This window comes from Callospermophilus lateralis, chromosome 11, assembly GCF_048772815.1.
Source record: "Callospermophilus lateralis isolate mCalLat2 chromosome 11, mCalLat2.hap1, whole genome shotgun sequence".
Lineage (NCBI taxonomy): Eukaryota > Metazoa > Chordata > Mammalia > Rodentia > Sciuridae > Callospermophilus > Callospermophilus lateralis.
In genome coordinates, this window is record NC_135315.1 from 111,687,781 (window position 1) to 111,704,020 (window position 16,240).

The 16,240-nt window shown below is 37.9% G+C and overlaps 1 pseudogene; it reads right to left on the bottom strand.

Annotated features, from left to right (window-relative positions):
- LOC143410764 (kynureninase-like) overlaps nucleotides 1-16,240 on the bottom strand; it is a 195,965-nt pseudogene that overhangs the window by 30,503 nt on the left and 149,222 nt on the right.

Genomic DNA, 16,240 nt, shown 5'->3' on the forward strand with positions numbered 1-16,240 from the left:
AATGTGAATAAAGTCTTTCCCTGAGTTTTGTGAGCTGCTCTAGCAAATTATCCAGCCCAAAGAGGCGGCATTGCAATCCCTCAGTATGTAGATGGTCAATCAGAAGAATGGATGATTCCTCAATTGTGACTGTCCTCAAAATTGAGGGCAGCCTAGAGGAGATGAGCCCTTGATCTATGTGATGTGTACCAAAATCTGGGAAGTCAGTGTCATAATTAAACTGAATTTTTGGACATAGAGTTTAAGTGTCAAAATTGGTTGCCAATGTTGAAAAAAACCTAGAATGTGTATTGTCTGACTTTATGAGGAAGATAGATGAAAATCTCAGTTTAATTTAATTTTCTTTACATACTTTTGGAAAAAATAAATTTAATCTTTTTTACTTTTTAAAATAAACAATATTTATAGTCCCTTTTTCTTTTTTACTTAGTAACAATAAGTGGTGGCTGGTTTAAAATTTTGGGGATCTTTATGTGACATATATGTACTTTTTGGGCAACAAAACACTTGCACATTTAATTAGTTGGGACAGAGCTATAAACTTTTAAATGCTCAATGAAAAACTTTTTATAGGGTTTACTTGCTTCATAAATAAATCTCACTACAGAATATCGCCTTAGCACTTCCCTGTCCTGTGTATAAACATCTTAACTCCTCTTTAGGGGATAAGTATTAAGCACAAAATAACAGGATTAGAAAGCAGTTTATGTTCTCAAAGAAAATCTAGTAAACAGAAGAAAAATCCATCTGTAAGGAAAGCATACATTCATGGTCAAATTTTCCGAGAATTTTTTTCCAGTTTTTTGTTTGTTTGTTTATATATTAGACATTTTTATGAATATAACTGGCTTTCAAAAAAATGAATGCACATGAAGTCTTTCACAATTTTACCCACCCTTAAAAAAATCCTGGTTTATTCAGATTGTCCATAAAAATATATACTCTAAGTAATTCTGACAGCTGGATCAAGTGTTCTATGACCTACTAGTATGGAAGAATATACTTGGTTTTGGCTTTTGGCTTTAAATTCCCAACAATTCTTGCCATGGGCTCTAGATCAAGAAATCATGCCAGCACAGATTCACCCTAGGGTTTCCTATGAAAATCTTTGACTCAGGTCCTATATACTGAGCATACCTTCATGCATAATCCCCTAAATACTTCATGTCCAAACTTCTGAATGTTCTGTTCAATATTGGCTATGTTTTTAGCCTATGGAAATGTATATATATAATTACTTTTTTGCTGCTATCATAATCTGTTACATCAATATTTTGATTCTATAATGTAACCACATTAAAAAATTGAAATTTGTATAGTGTTTACTCAATAATTACTGACTGGCAAAAGAGTGAGCTTTTGCTTGAAACTCTTCAGTTAAGGTTTTTTACTTCTAATTTTTGAAAAGCTTTCATGTTCATAAGGTCAACAATCCCAAACCAGATTGTTCAAAAAGGTTTTTTAATTTGAGCATATTAAACATGAATGCCTTAGCAAACATGGTAGCTATTGTTATTTGCATATAAGTTATCCCTCCAAAGCTTCTGTGTTAATGAAAGAATATTCAGAGGTGAAATGATTAGATTATGAGAGCTGTAACCAAATGAATCCATCCTAGTTTGAATGCACATACTGGGTGGTAATTGAAGGTAGGTATGGCATGACTGGAGGAAGTGGATCATTGGGGGTATGTCCTGAAAGGGTTTATCTGGCCTGCAGCCTCTTATTCTTTTTCTGTTTCTTGGCTACCATCAATGGGGCAGTGCTTTTCCACTATGCCCTTCTACCATGATGTTCTGACTCACCTTGGGTCCAGAGCAATAGAGTTGGCTCACTATGGACTAAATCTGAAACCATGAGCTAACAAACTTTTCCTCCTCTAAGTTGTTCTTGTTGAATACAATAGAGGGTTTGCTGTAGGCAGTCCTGTTGAGTCATTGTGCTGGGAAACCTCCTCATGTCAGATAATCCAGTAGATTTGCCTAATCTCCAATATGAATTCTGGAAGCTAAATTAGAACCTATTTATTTATCCTTTTTCTTTTACTGTATACATGTTATGGACTGAATTGTTTCTCTCCAAATTCATATGTTGAAATCCTAGTCTCTAAAGTGCACTGCTATGGTTTGGATGTGAGGTATCCCCCAAAAGGTCACTCATGTGTGAGACAATTAAAGGTTAGGAGAAATGATTGGGTTATATCCTTAATCATATTAGGGATTAATACACTGATTAGGTTAACTGAGTGATGACAGGAGGCAGGTGGTGTGTGACTGGAGGAAGTGGTTCTTAGGGGGTGTGGCTATGGGGTATATATTTTGTATCTGGAGAGTGGAGTCTCTTTCTCTCTCTACTTCCCTCTACAACACTCTTCTTCCATGATGTTCAGCGTCATCTTGAGCCCCAGAGAATGAGCTCTGGTTGATGAGAGCCAGAGCCAAAGGGGCCCCAGCAAACCTTCAGACTGCCAGCTGATGATTGGCTCACAGCAGCCCCAGCAACATCTAGCTGATTGGCTCCTCTACGGTGATGCTCATTGGAGATGCTCATTGAGCTGTTTCTCTGCCCTTTCAGACTACCAGCTGATGATTGGCTCACAGCGGCCCCAGCAACATGGAGCTGATTGGCTCCTCAGCGGTGATGCTCATTGGACTGTTTCCCTGCCCTTTCAGGTCACGGAGCTGCTCATTGGGGGACTTTTTTTGGTTCCACCCACGTGACCCAACTAATCGGCCTCAAGAGCAGGAGGATTGTGGGAGGTGGGGAGGCTGGGGGTTGGGGGAGTGGCATGTGGAAAGCCGGTGGTGGCAGTTGGGCTCTGAGGGTTTTTCCTGAGGAACTGTGTTTTTTTGGTGTGTGTGGTTCTAAAAATAAAGTTAGTTTCTTTTGACAAGTGGCTCGTGAATTGTGCCCACCCAGACTGCAGCATTTGGTGGCTCGCACAAGGAGCGACTGAGGGTAAGTAAACTGCTCCCCCCTGAGGGCAGAGTGAGAGGACGGGTAGCCATTTTAAGATTCCTCTTTAGTTTTGCTTCATTATTGTTTTAAGTTGCCTGTCCCTGGAGATGAGTGAGACGGAAGAAAAGCCGCTCACATCTGAGGAAAAACTATTTGCGTCTGAGGAACAGATAGGGAGAAAGGACGGATGCACGTGTCAAGAGGATGGAAAGGCTATAATGAATTTTTGTTGTTCCCTTTTTGTTTCATTCTGTCTCGGTTTTGTTTGGCAGCATCTTGTTGGGTTGTATTATAGTAGAAACACAGGATCTGAAATTAGTAAAAAACAAACCGAAAGAGTGTTAAGTAAATTGTTAGAGAAAGGAGGCATCCCAGTAAAATCAAGAGCAGTCAGGGCATACGTTGATACAATACAAAAATGCAGCCCATGGCTTTTTAAAGAGGAGTTGTTAAGTATATCACAATGGAACCATCATGGTGAAGATTTAAAAAGAATAAAAAAGAACAGCCCAGGAACTCTGCCAGTTGGCACATTGCCATTGTGGACATTCGTATCTGGTTTGCTTAGTCCAAAGCCTTCAATTGAGACAAAGGTAGAGGAAGGAGAAGACATATTGATTCAAGTAAAAGAGAACATCTCTCGAGCTAGTCAGACAGAGGAAGAAAGTTGAGAGCAAAAAAAGCCATCAGGGGAAAAGTTACAACAGGAGACTGCTATTAACACCTTTCTATCACCAGAGGGTGTAAGTGTCCAACCAACAGCACCACCTCCATATGCTGAGAGGCCCCCAACCCCCGCAGTTGATAGATGGGATCCTGAGAAAGGACCTCAAAGATTACCATGCCCTGTATTTGAACAGGCAGGAGGGCAACGGATTCACCGTGCTCTAGATTTCAAAATAGTGAAGCAGTTAAAAGAGGCTGTAACAACCTATGGTCCTCAAGCACCCTTCACTGTAAACATGGTCAAATCCATTACCAACTTGAACATGATGCCAGCAGATTGGGCTAATATGTGTAAAGCTGTGCTAAATGGAGGACAATACCTGTTATGGAAGGTTGCCAATGAGGAATTTTGCACGGAGACGGCTAGGCGAAATGCAGCAGCCGGTTATCCTCAGAGAAATCTAGATACGTTGTTAGGAAAGGGACCTTATGAGGATCAGCAGCAACAAATTGCATATGATCCTGGTGTATATTTACAAATTGCTGGAGATGCAGTTAAGGCATGGAAGACTTTACAAGGACATGGAGGTTTACAAGGTCAATTATCTAAGATAATACAAGGAGCTAATGAATCTTACGCTGAATTTGTAGATAGGCTTATTCAAACAGCTACCAGAGTTTTTGGGAATACAGAACAAGCAATGCCATTAATAAAACAACTGGCTTATGACCAAGTGAATTGTTGGTGCAGAGATATCATTAGACCATGGAAACATGAAGATTTAAACACATATATTAAATTATGTAGAGACATTAATGAACAAGAGCAAGTCATGGCAACTGCAGTAAAACAGGCTTTAGATGCCAGAGACATTAATGAACAAGGGCAAATTGTGGCAGCTGCAGTAAAACAGGCTTTAGATGCCAGGCCAAGAACATGCTACAATTGTGAACAAACAGGACATTTTAAAAGGAATTGCCCCATAGGAGGAGGGTTTAACAAAACTAGGTATCAAAGGAGTAGAATACCGTGTGACCATTTTACCACAAGTTAATCTTGGAGTCAATCCTAGAGGATTGATACCTAACCATATTTGGCAGATGGACGTCACACACTTGCCAGAATTTGGAAAATTAAAATATTTGCATGTTACAGTTGATACTTCTTCTGGATTTTTGATGGGCTCCCTTCATGCCGGAGAAAAACTAAAGTTGTTATAGCTCATTGTTATATCTCATTTTTGTAAGCTCATTGCTTACAAAATTTTGCCACTGTGGGCGTTCCAAAACAGTTAAAAACAGATAATGCCCCTGGTTATACTTCTACCTCTTTTAAACAATTTTGCTCATCACAGAAATCCCATATAATCCACAGGGACAAGGCATAGTTGAAAGAGCTCATCAAACTATAAAAATGTACTTATTAAAGCAAAAAGAAGGAATTGGGAAGGGGTATATATATTCCCCAAAGATAAACTTAAAATAACCCTTTTTACTCTAAACTTTTTAAATTTGGATTCATCAGGGCTTAGTGCTGCAAAAAGGCATATGTTTCCAAAAAATGTACATAAGCCTAAAGTACTTTGGAAAGATATTCTAACAGGACAATGGAAAGGTCCTGACCCAGTGATTGTCTGCAGTCAGGGCTCTGTTTGTGTTTTTTCACAGGGAAAACAGCAGCCGATTTGGATTCCAGAGACATTAACTAAAGCGATTTCTAACGACCAAAAAGAAGATGATTTGGCTCAAATCCATAACAGCTAATATCCCGAACTCCAGTTTGGTTATTCTTACATCTGCGACAGAACCAGAATGCTTTTTTCAATATCTATTTTATTATTGCCCTTTCCCATATCATGAAGTTCTATTTTGTTTTTTGAGCTCATACAGACCTAGGTTAATGTTTTGCTGATCAGTTCTATTTTTTTGACTATAGAGTTTTTAAACATTGCAATGGAGATTTCACCTGTAAAAAGTTATAAGGCCTTTACTATTATGTTATGTGTTGTATATTATATTATGTGTGCACACTTGTGTTTTGTGTTATATGTTTGAATGTACGTATGTCCATATATCATATATGATGAGCACTCATGAAAAAATGGATCCAAAATTTTTTTTTTAATTTCAGGTGATTTAAATGGTTTAATTTAAATTGGGTAAACAGCTGTTGAGGGTTGTTTCAAAATGTGAACAAAAAAAGAGGTTAACAGATCTGTTTGTTTACTTTCACCTTTCCTTTTCATTATATTTAATAATTCTCTTCAAGATAATGTAAATTGTTAAGAAAATTGTTTTCTTTTAGTGCCTTCTGGAATGTTACATAATGTTTTCTTTAGCCATTATTGCCAGAATTCCTATCTTCATCCCAGTGCTGGTGAAGACAAAGATAAAACCAATCTGCAGTTTCTACAATAGCCTTCACTGAACTGCTTGCAGAACTTGCCTGCACTATGTATCACTTGTATGCATTGTGAACTCACCTGTATGCATTGTGAACTATCTGTTGGTTCAGTGATTTGTGGTAGTGTTGGGGTATTTTTGCTGATGATGTCATCGGTGGTACAATTTTTCCAAAAAGAGCCATCAATTGGCTTGGTGTATCTTCCTCCCTTCTGCTTGTCATGACCGTTCAGCTAAAATTTGGGGGCCAACAGAGGTGAGGCAAAGAACCTCACCCCCCCCACTGGTACAAAGACCTCTTCACACGTGTGGCTGTATACTGGACCGGTAGTCAGTGATGGGTAAGATCCAATTGCAATGGTACCAACCTAAGACAGGAGGCTGACTCCTTGAGGTCAGCTCATCCGATAACGAGTAAGGACCATATATACTATTGGACAACCTAAGGCAGGCACAGTATCTAAGCCACATGCTTGTTGTTTAAACAGATAGGGGGAGATGTTGAGAGCACAGCCGAAGGGGCCCCAGCAAACCTTCAGACTGCCAGCTAATGATTTGCTCACAGTGGCACAAGCAACATCTAGCTGATTGGCTCCTCTGCGGTGATGCTCATTGGGGATGCTCATTGAGCTGTTTCCCTGCCCTTTCAGACTACCAGCTGATGATTGGCTCACAGCGGCCCCAGAAACATCTAGCTGATTGGCTTCTCTGCGGTGATGCTCATTGGACTGTTTCACTGCCTTTTCAGGACACGGAGCTGCTCATTGGGGGACTTTTTTGGCTCCACCCACATGACCCAACCAATCGGCCTCAAGAGTAGGAGGATTGCGGGAGATGGGGAGGCTGGGGGTTGGGGGAGTGGCATGTGGGAAGCTGGTGGTGGCAGTTGGGCTCTGAGGTTTTTTCCTGAGGATCTCTTTTGTGTGGCTTGTGTGGTTCTGAAAATAAAGTTAGTTTCTTTTGACAAGTGGCTCCTGAATTGTGCCCAGCCAGACTGCGGCATCTGGTATCTATGGATTGAGACCTCTGAAACCATGAGACCCCAAATAAACTTTCCTCTACAGTTGTTCTGATTCTGATTGGGTCCCTTTAGTCACAGCCTTAAAAAAAACTGACTAAAATATTCATGTACTTGGAGATAGTGCCTATTCATTGGTAATTAATGTTTGTGAGGCTGTAAGGGAAAGTCTTAATCCAATAACAGAAGCTACCCCTAGGAGGCTGAGGTCTACTCTCACATTCCAGAGAAGATGCTAATCTTACCTGATAAGACACCTGAATACCCTGAAGCATCCAGACCTCCTTTTCTTCCCATGAGTCATTTGTGCCCTTAAGCTGGCCAGAGAGAGGTTTGAGGAGCTAGCCCCTCTAAATTCTTCAGGGCCAACTTTGGAGAAACCCGATTCCTCACTACCAACACCCATATCCCAAGTATTGGTACTCAGCAGTGGGCAACCTTAAAATTTGTTTTCAATATTGCTTTTTCTCCCTTCCCCAGAGACTAACCAGGCTTCTCCTGGAGAAAGGTCTGGAAGATTCCCCTGGAATCATGAAATACCATTATTATGGTTTGGATGTGAGGTTCCCCCTAAAAGCTCATGTATGAGACAATGAAAGAAGGTTTAAAGGAGAAATATTGGGTTATGAGAGCCTTAACCCAGTTAGAGGATTAATCACCTGATGGGATTAACTGAGTGGTAATTGAAGCAAGTGAGATGTGGCTGGAGGAGATGGCATGGATTCGGATTATATATTTGGCAAGTGAACAACTCTTTCTGCTTACTGATCATCATGTGAGCTGCTTCCCTCCACCACACTCTTTTGCCATGATGTTCAGCCTCACCTTAAGGCTCGAGGAATAGAGCTGGCTGCCTATGGACTGAGTACATTGAAACTATGAGCCCTCAATAAACGTTTCCTCCTCTAATATTGTTCTGTTTGGGTCTTTCCGTCACAGTAGCAAAAAAGGTGACTCAAACAGGTATGTTGTATTCTAGTTATATTTTAGACAGACTTTCCACAAATCTGTTTTTATCCTGTTTTCACCTCCATTTCTAGAGGTGCTTAATTTCAGTAATTTCCAAGCCTTTGACAGATCTAAAAGGTAAAATTGTAACTTTCCATTTTTCACCATTGGGAGACTTAAATTTTATTTACTTTTTATTTATTTATTTTTGGACCACTTGATCTCTTGCTAGCTAATTCATAAAATGTCACTGGTACCATCCTCTTTGCTTTCTATTTAGTTCTTTAGGGGTTTACTTTAAAAAAGAAAAAAAGAAAAATTTTTGTAGTTGTAGATGGACAGAATGTCTTTATTTTATTTGTTTAATTTTATGTGGTGCTGAGGATCAAACTCAGTGCCTCACATATCAAAGACAAATGCTCTGCCACTGATCCACAACCCCAGCCCAGGGGTTTACAAAAAGTAAACCCCTAATTCCTTTAAGAGTTTTGCAAGATTTCAGGGGAAAAAAGTAATTAAATACATGTTCTGTCTCCATCAGCTGGAGAATTATATGTCTTTTTGTACCATGGGTTCTCATGATTCATTTTGTTTCTCTGTATTTTACTTGCTTATTTATGTATGTATTTTGTGTTTCTTTCTATCTTCCTTTACTGGGAGTCTCATGAGAATAAAGATAGTATTCTTTTCACCATTTCCTTTCAGGGACTGCCACAAGTCCTGACATATAGCAAAGGTGCAATATTTCTTTTCTGAAGAAATAAGATATTCCACAGATTTTAATGATTTGTCCTAATTATTTCTGTATATAAGTCCTATCCTCCACTGGAATTTTTCTTTGTTTTTGAATTAGGGTCTAGTTATCTTGCCCAGGCTGTTCTTTCACTCGCAGATTCAAGTGATCTTCATGCCTTAGCCTCTCAAGTAGGTAGTTTTATAGGTGCATACCACCAAACCTGGCTCCTGATGACAATATTGTGTGTGTGTGTGTGTGTGTGTGTGTGTGTGTGTGTGTGATCACACACGTTAGAATGAACAAGGGCCTTGTACATAGAAGGCAAATGCTTTGCCACTGGGCTACATACCCACTCTACTTTGCCCACTCTAATTCCATTCAAACTTCATGTTTGTTTAATCATCTGATTACCAGCCTGAATTCAAGTCAGATGAAGCAATGTGAGAAACACCAATAAGTATATTTTTATACTTGTAACACAGAGAGGCTTTGCAAAAATTTTAAGTTTCTCAAATTCATTCAAATATTTACAAATAACACCAATTCCGTTGCTGAAATGTCATTAATTTTTGATCAGTACTCTAAATTTCAAGTAAGATTTCAATCAATGCTGGATATTCAACCCAATTAAATGAGTAACTTTTTCCAAAATGTTAACAATTTGCCATCTAAAACTATGATTCATACCATCAATAGTATATGTAATTCACTTAAATTCATGTGAACATCAAAACAGATTAGCTGTATTATTTTCAATTACACTTGGCTTAAATTTAAATAGATCCTCAGGAATTAAGTTGAAATGAGCCAAAATATGAATTCTAGTTTATAGTTGTAACATGTGTAACTTAGTGTTTATTTTATTATGTAGTGATATTATATACAATTTAGTGAAGTTTATTTTTATAATTGTACTAGGATTGAAACCCAGGGCCTCAGGCATTTAGCTATATACATCCCCAGCCCAAAATGTGTTCAACTTTAAGTTAATAAAATGAACAAGTTTTAAGTGGGTGTATATTAGTTTAAAGATATATTAGTTTAAAGATATCCAAGAAAATATAATAGGTGCATTTCGTTTTGGTGCGCCAAATAACCTGGTTATTTTCATCATATCAATCTTTGAATGAACAAACCTAACCTAAAGGTATAATTATCCTTTTTGGCTATGGTTTAGGGTAGAAGTTCAGCATATTAATCAATAATATTTTGACTTTATAACTTAACGTTTATAACTAAATGACACTAATGACAATTGGAGTGGGGGGGTTCTTTGAATTACATACTTACCTACAATGTCCTTCATAAGGCCTACAATGCTCTCATCTTCTACAATCCAAGGGCGTTTTCCTACATCATGACCATAGGCTCCCCTAAAATTGAAAAAAGACAAACATTTCTTAGCTTTGTGTGTGCATGTGTACATATGAATATGTTTATGTCTAATTTTTAAAATATCAGGGTTTTTTTGTACTGTTAATTTAACCCAAGTGTTCTACCACTGAGCAACTTCCTCAAACTTTTCATAAAAAAAATTGACTCATGGGCTGGAGATGTGGCCCAAGTGGTAGCGGCTCACCTGGCATGTGCAGGGCACTGGGTTCGATCCTCAGTACCACATAAAAAATAAAAATGTTGTGTCCACCGAAAACTAAAAAATAAATATTAAAAAAATTATCTCTCTCTCTCTCTCTCTCTCTCTCTCTCTCTCTCTCTCTTTAAAAAAATTGACTCATAGTGGAGTAGGGATGAGAGGATTAGATGAATTCTAGATAGGGAAGAGGGATAGGATTGAAAAGGAGGGGGCAGGGGATTAGCAAGGATGGAGGAATGTGATGGACATTATTATCCAAAGTACATGTATAAAGACTCGAATTGGGTGTCAACATACCTTATATAGAAACAGTGATATAAAAAATTGTGGTATAAATGTGTAATAAGAATTGAAATAATGCAAAAAAAAACTGACAAAGTACATGTAAAAGGCATGAATTGCATAAACATACTTAATATATAAAGCTATGAAAAATTGTGCTCTCTATGTGAAATAAGAATTGTAATGCATTCTGCTGTATTGTAAATCAATTAAAAAATTGAGATAGGGTTTCGCTAAATTTCCCAATCTGGACTGGAACTTACAGTACTCATGCCTCAGAGTCCAGATTGGCTGGGAATATGGGTGTATGCCACCATACTTGGATTTAAAATATCAGCATTAGCAAGTAGGCATTTCTGTGTGGGCCTTCATAATGTTTAACAATTAAATAAAAGGGTACTATTTTAAAATCAAAAAGTAATCCTTTAGGGGCTTAAAAAAACTTGTCATTTTAAAAATGGATTTCCTTTTTGTTGAGGAATAGGGAAATTGCCCACATATTATTTCACTATTTTGCTATATTTTACTGTCTTGGATGTTCTTTTTTTTCTCTTTTATTTTTAAAATTTCAAGACTATTTGAACATTCTACATGTGTACTTGAAGCATATTATAGTGTCTATACTGAGACACACATACTGTTTTTTTAGGTTAGAGACTGAAATGATTATGAATTTAGTTTCAAAACATAACTATTAATTGAATAGAAGCATATAAAATTTGACTAAAACACTACATCCTGACCTATATTCCAGCAATTCAACTGTCAAATTCTGGTTTAACTTTTATTCTAGTAAATATCCCAGCAGGCATAATGAAAAAAAACACAAAATACATAATAGTCCTTTGAGTCTCAAGAAGTTTTCATCAAATGAGGAGGAAAATACACTTGAAAAATATACAAGAAATTATAAAAAGGATAAAGGAAAGTATCTCAAGTGCTGTTATGTACTTGTATTTTAGGAAGCTCTGTTAGATTGGGCTTTTTTCCCCCTATTTACACTATGATTTAATTAATGCCTTTTCAATATTTTTCTGGATAATTTAATTTGGGGTTATTAATTTGTTTTTTATGATAACATATCACATTTCTGTAGCACATATTGCCTAGAAAATTCAAAGTATTTTGCTCAAACTTCTCACTGGTTTTGATTGAAGTTCCAGGATATAGGCAAAAGGGTGATTCCATTGTCTCATTTTTCATCAGCAATGGCCTGTCCTCTCTCAGATCTTGTCTCCTTGGCCATCTCTGTGTAGTTGTCAGGAGCCAGCAATGAGCCAACACTTCTTTCTCAGGAAAGGCCCCTGTTGAGACCATTCAAGGCATTGGCTATCCACACATAACTAGGTACCAACAAAGAATGACTCTGGCCTTGGTACAGACAATCAAGTGAGCCCATTGGGAGTGTAACTGTCTCTGGATTCCTCGCCTCCTGGATCCCAAGTTCAGAGAGTTCCATCACAAAGGAAGTGAGGTGAGGTCACTTCCTTCAGGGAAGTTAATGAGGTCACTGCCTTGGCAACCACGTTGTCCTTACAGTTGTTTCCAAGGGTCCCAAAAGATGGAGGCTGCCCCACCTTCCTGTGACATTTTCACAAGACATAAAAGTCTATATACCCTAGGAGCCCGGGATCAGCAATCCACAGAGACCTGATTGTGTCCATTTTCCCTGCATTGAGAAGAGAGAGGCTGATTCATCCTCATCCCTTCATCCTGACTGGGTTGTTGGCCATGAAAGATGACTTTAGACCTCACAGGTCCTACCTAGCTGCCTACATTTGCTCCAGGGATCATTTCTGCATCTACCTTTGAGCTTCTCAGCAGCTGTAGAATTCCCCACATACCTGTATGGCAAGATCAACTCAGGACCTGCTGTTATGTGAAAATAGATTGAGGGAATAGAGTATGATTAAGGGTCATATCATGTTCAATTTGGGTTAAAAGTCATTCTGCTGGATGAATACGGGTATTGGGCAACTGGGATATTTATTCGAATGTAAGGGGAAATGGAAGGATGAAAATAGAAAACTAGGTAAGATCTGAAGCACACAAGTTTGTTGGGCCCTTGATTTGGATACATTGTTTTGAATTCTGTTCTGCAGAGATGAATCCTCTAAATCCATAGACAAGGGCCTAAGATCTTGTACCTGGGACTACTGAATGTAAAAGAGAACTTGCAGTGAAATAGAGTAGGCAGGATTCCAGTGTAGGGTAAGGAAGAAGAGTGAGTTTAGGATTTGGACCAAAGGCCCTTTTTGCAATCCAATGAATTTCTATTAAATTGTAAATGGGAATGTCAGCACACATGAAGAGTTAGTCACAACAAGGCACTTGGGGAAATAGATATCAATAAGGATGTTAGGAGATCAGGCAAAGTATAAAATGAGTGATAAGATCAGGGATAATTTCAACAGGGGGGTAGTTGAACACACTATCCTTGAAAGAATCAAGTGTATACTCACCATAGGATTGAAATTTGAAAACAATAGGCAATGCAGACATAGATGATTTTAGTAATCCATGCTCTCTTTAAAATGAGGCTTTGGTAGATGAATAAGATAAGTGTGAGTTTTAGATTTGTGTCTAGAACATGATGTTATGAAAGGAATATATGGAGCAGGTGACATGCGTATTTCTTCCACCATTTCTGTGAGCATATTTTGAAACACTATCATTTAGAGTTTGGGGATAAAAATAGGTGTACCCTGGGTTTATGTATATTGAGATGATGCATTAGTAGACCATATGGTGAATAAAAAATATAACAGGTTACTATTTTAAATAATGGATTGAATTGATATTTTAAACAATACATGAAATCTGGTATTCACATACAAACATTCAATCCAAGTAGTTATACATGTAGTGGTAATATTAGGGTTACAAATTATAACAAATTGTGTTTGAGTTTTGCTTTGAAAATGATGATGGAATTCAAAAGTTATGTGATATAAAAGAAATCTCATGAAAAAGCAAGTAAAGCAACATGGAGAAATACATGGGATCTGATTCAGGGAGTGAATGAAAGTGAATCATATGCATATAAATTTGTGAATTGTGGATGAAATAATACATTCTATGATATATATATATATCATATATATATATATATATATGATATATATATATATGTATATATATATATATATATATATATATATATATATATATATATATATATATACTGAAGAAATAGGAATATAACAATTTTGAATGAAAATTTAATTCAAAATACACATCATGTCCCATATGAATATACTTTCATTGATGTCAAACTGGGTCACTAACTGTAGAAATATTAGGGTTAGTACTCAATATTCACTGAAGTTCATTTTGAATATTCCAAAATGAATATGTATGTCAAGAAAATAAATATCTGAAAAATATCTCTTGAAAAGTTGATTTTAAATCCACACAGATGGACATCAAAGAATCAAGGTAGTATAAGTATATGACACATATAGTTTATGTTTCCAAATTCATACTGTATATATATATATATATATATATATATATATATATATATATATATATATAACATTAAAATGTAATAGTATGTATGCCAATCGAAATTCATAAGGGGATATATATATCCTTCACATATGTACCCAAAATATTCATTTTCCTCTACATTGTTTCATGTCTAAACTTGTTGAAGTATAAAGCTCACCGCAGCTTGAATTTTCAGTTACCTCAGTGTATTGGGGGGCAGTGATCTCTTCATGAATTTCATATTTACCAAAGTGAGAGTACTCTCAAAAATATACCTGTGATGGCAGTAGGATTATACATTGGTATATAAAAATATACATTGTGACCCAGGCGACAGAGACAGGGAGTCAGGAAGTTACATATTTGTTGATTTTGAAAATTCTTGGAGAAGTAAAATGAGAAAAATGTGTCACAGGTTTTATAATATGTATCTCTGATCAAGCAAAAGGCAAGTCCAAGTATACACCATGCCTCCTATCAAATGCCTCTACTTCTATTCTTTAGGATTATTTTTATCAATGTTAGGATAAGTAGTCAGAGCCTAGAAGGTTATGGGTTAGTGTCAGAGATTCAATATTTCAAATGGCAAAACGGAAAATGACTCTAATACTTATGGGAACACGTGGCACATAAAAAGCTTCCACTGTCATCCACCACAATGCCTGGACATTACTATAACCCCAAAGAAGACACAATGAGAGGAGAAGAGGAAAAACATCTGTGAATACATATCTGGAATTGGAAATTCTGAGGAGCTCACAAACTTGGGTGTGGCAGAAGAGATCCCAAAAGTAGATGACAGGGTAAACATTCCACAAACATGGAACTTTGCTGGCCTAATGACTTCTTGACTATCTGCCTCTGTCATTCGTCCCCTAGAAATATAGCTTTGTGTTTTAGCTTCCTTTGTAGTGAGATCATAAAAGCTTGGTCTGAGTCTATGTGAACAGGAGGACATGGGTTCATATTTTCCAATAGGAACAGGAGGCAGCAGAGCTGAATCCTATCTATGCAGGTAACAGTGGCCGTTGGGGTATGAATGTCTCCCTGGGTGCATTGTGAAGCCTTTGGCTCAAAGCCCAGTTTTAATGGCATTTCTTACAGCTTTCCTGGAAAATTGGTGTTTGTTTTTGAAACACAAAAAGGTCAACCAGGACACAGTGCTGGAGGGAGTTCTGCCATGTGGGGTGAGTCAGGGTCTGAAGGCAAAAACACAAACTGGGCTGCTACCCCATATGTCTTTCCCACTTGAGCGTACCAACTTGTTTCTGAGCATTGCACCAAATCCTCTTTCCACAACAACATGCCTTTATATGTTGGGGTCTACTGGCTGCACCTTGACAGTCTCATGTTATTTGGAAGCCAATGACAGAACCACAGGGGCCCGCAACAGATGTTGATCACACACCTGCACTTCATTGCTCCAGGCCCAGTTCCCTGCTGGCTCCTACTCACTGGCCTCTCTGTTCTTCACCATGGTCATGAATTCCACTCAGTCAAAAATGGCACTCGCTGTTTCAGTCATGATGAGCAACAGGAGATCTAAAGGTTCTCCAGGGATTTCTATTCATGGGATTCTCAAAAACTTCATGGTATTGGCCTAGCCATATTTCACGAATGAAGAAGTTGACACTGTGGGTTTTAATTCATTCAGGAGCCATTGAGTGTTGAGGAATCTCCTTTCAGTAAAAGCTCTCGAGATCGCATGCAGGCAAGGTTCCCAAGGAGTGGCGAAAAGTCACAGGAATCCAGGCCCATTGGGGTCTAAAATATGAGGTTCCTTTGAGTTTTGGCTCTCAACTATAGCTGAGAAGGCTTTAACAACAAAATCATGTGAAATCCTGGCTGAGATTCCCACTGCTGTGGAGAAAGCCACCCTCGGCTTAGATCTCAGTTCCCAAAGGCTCCTCTAATGCCTGGCCTTCTAAAATCCCAACACAATTCATGGCAATAGTTCTCTGAGATCAGTTCCAGTACTCAGTCTCTAATGGCATCACACCAAAGTTCAAGCTGAGGTGGACCTAGTAATCTTTTCAAACCACCACACAAAAGACCAGTATTCTAACAAAAACATTCCCACATGGCCCTCATCTTATTCCATACAGAAACTCATCATAACATTCTGGCTGGGGGTTTCTATAGT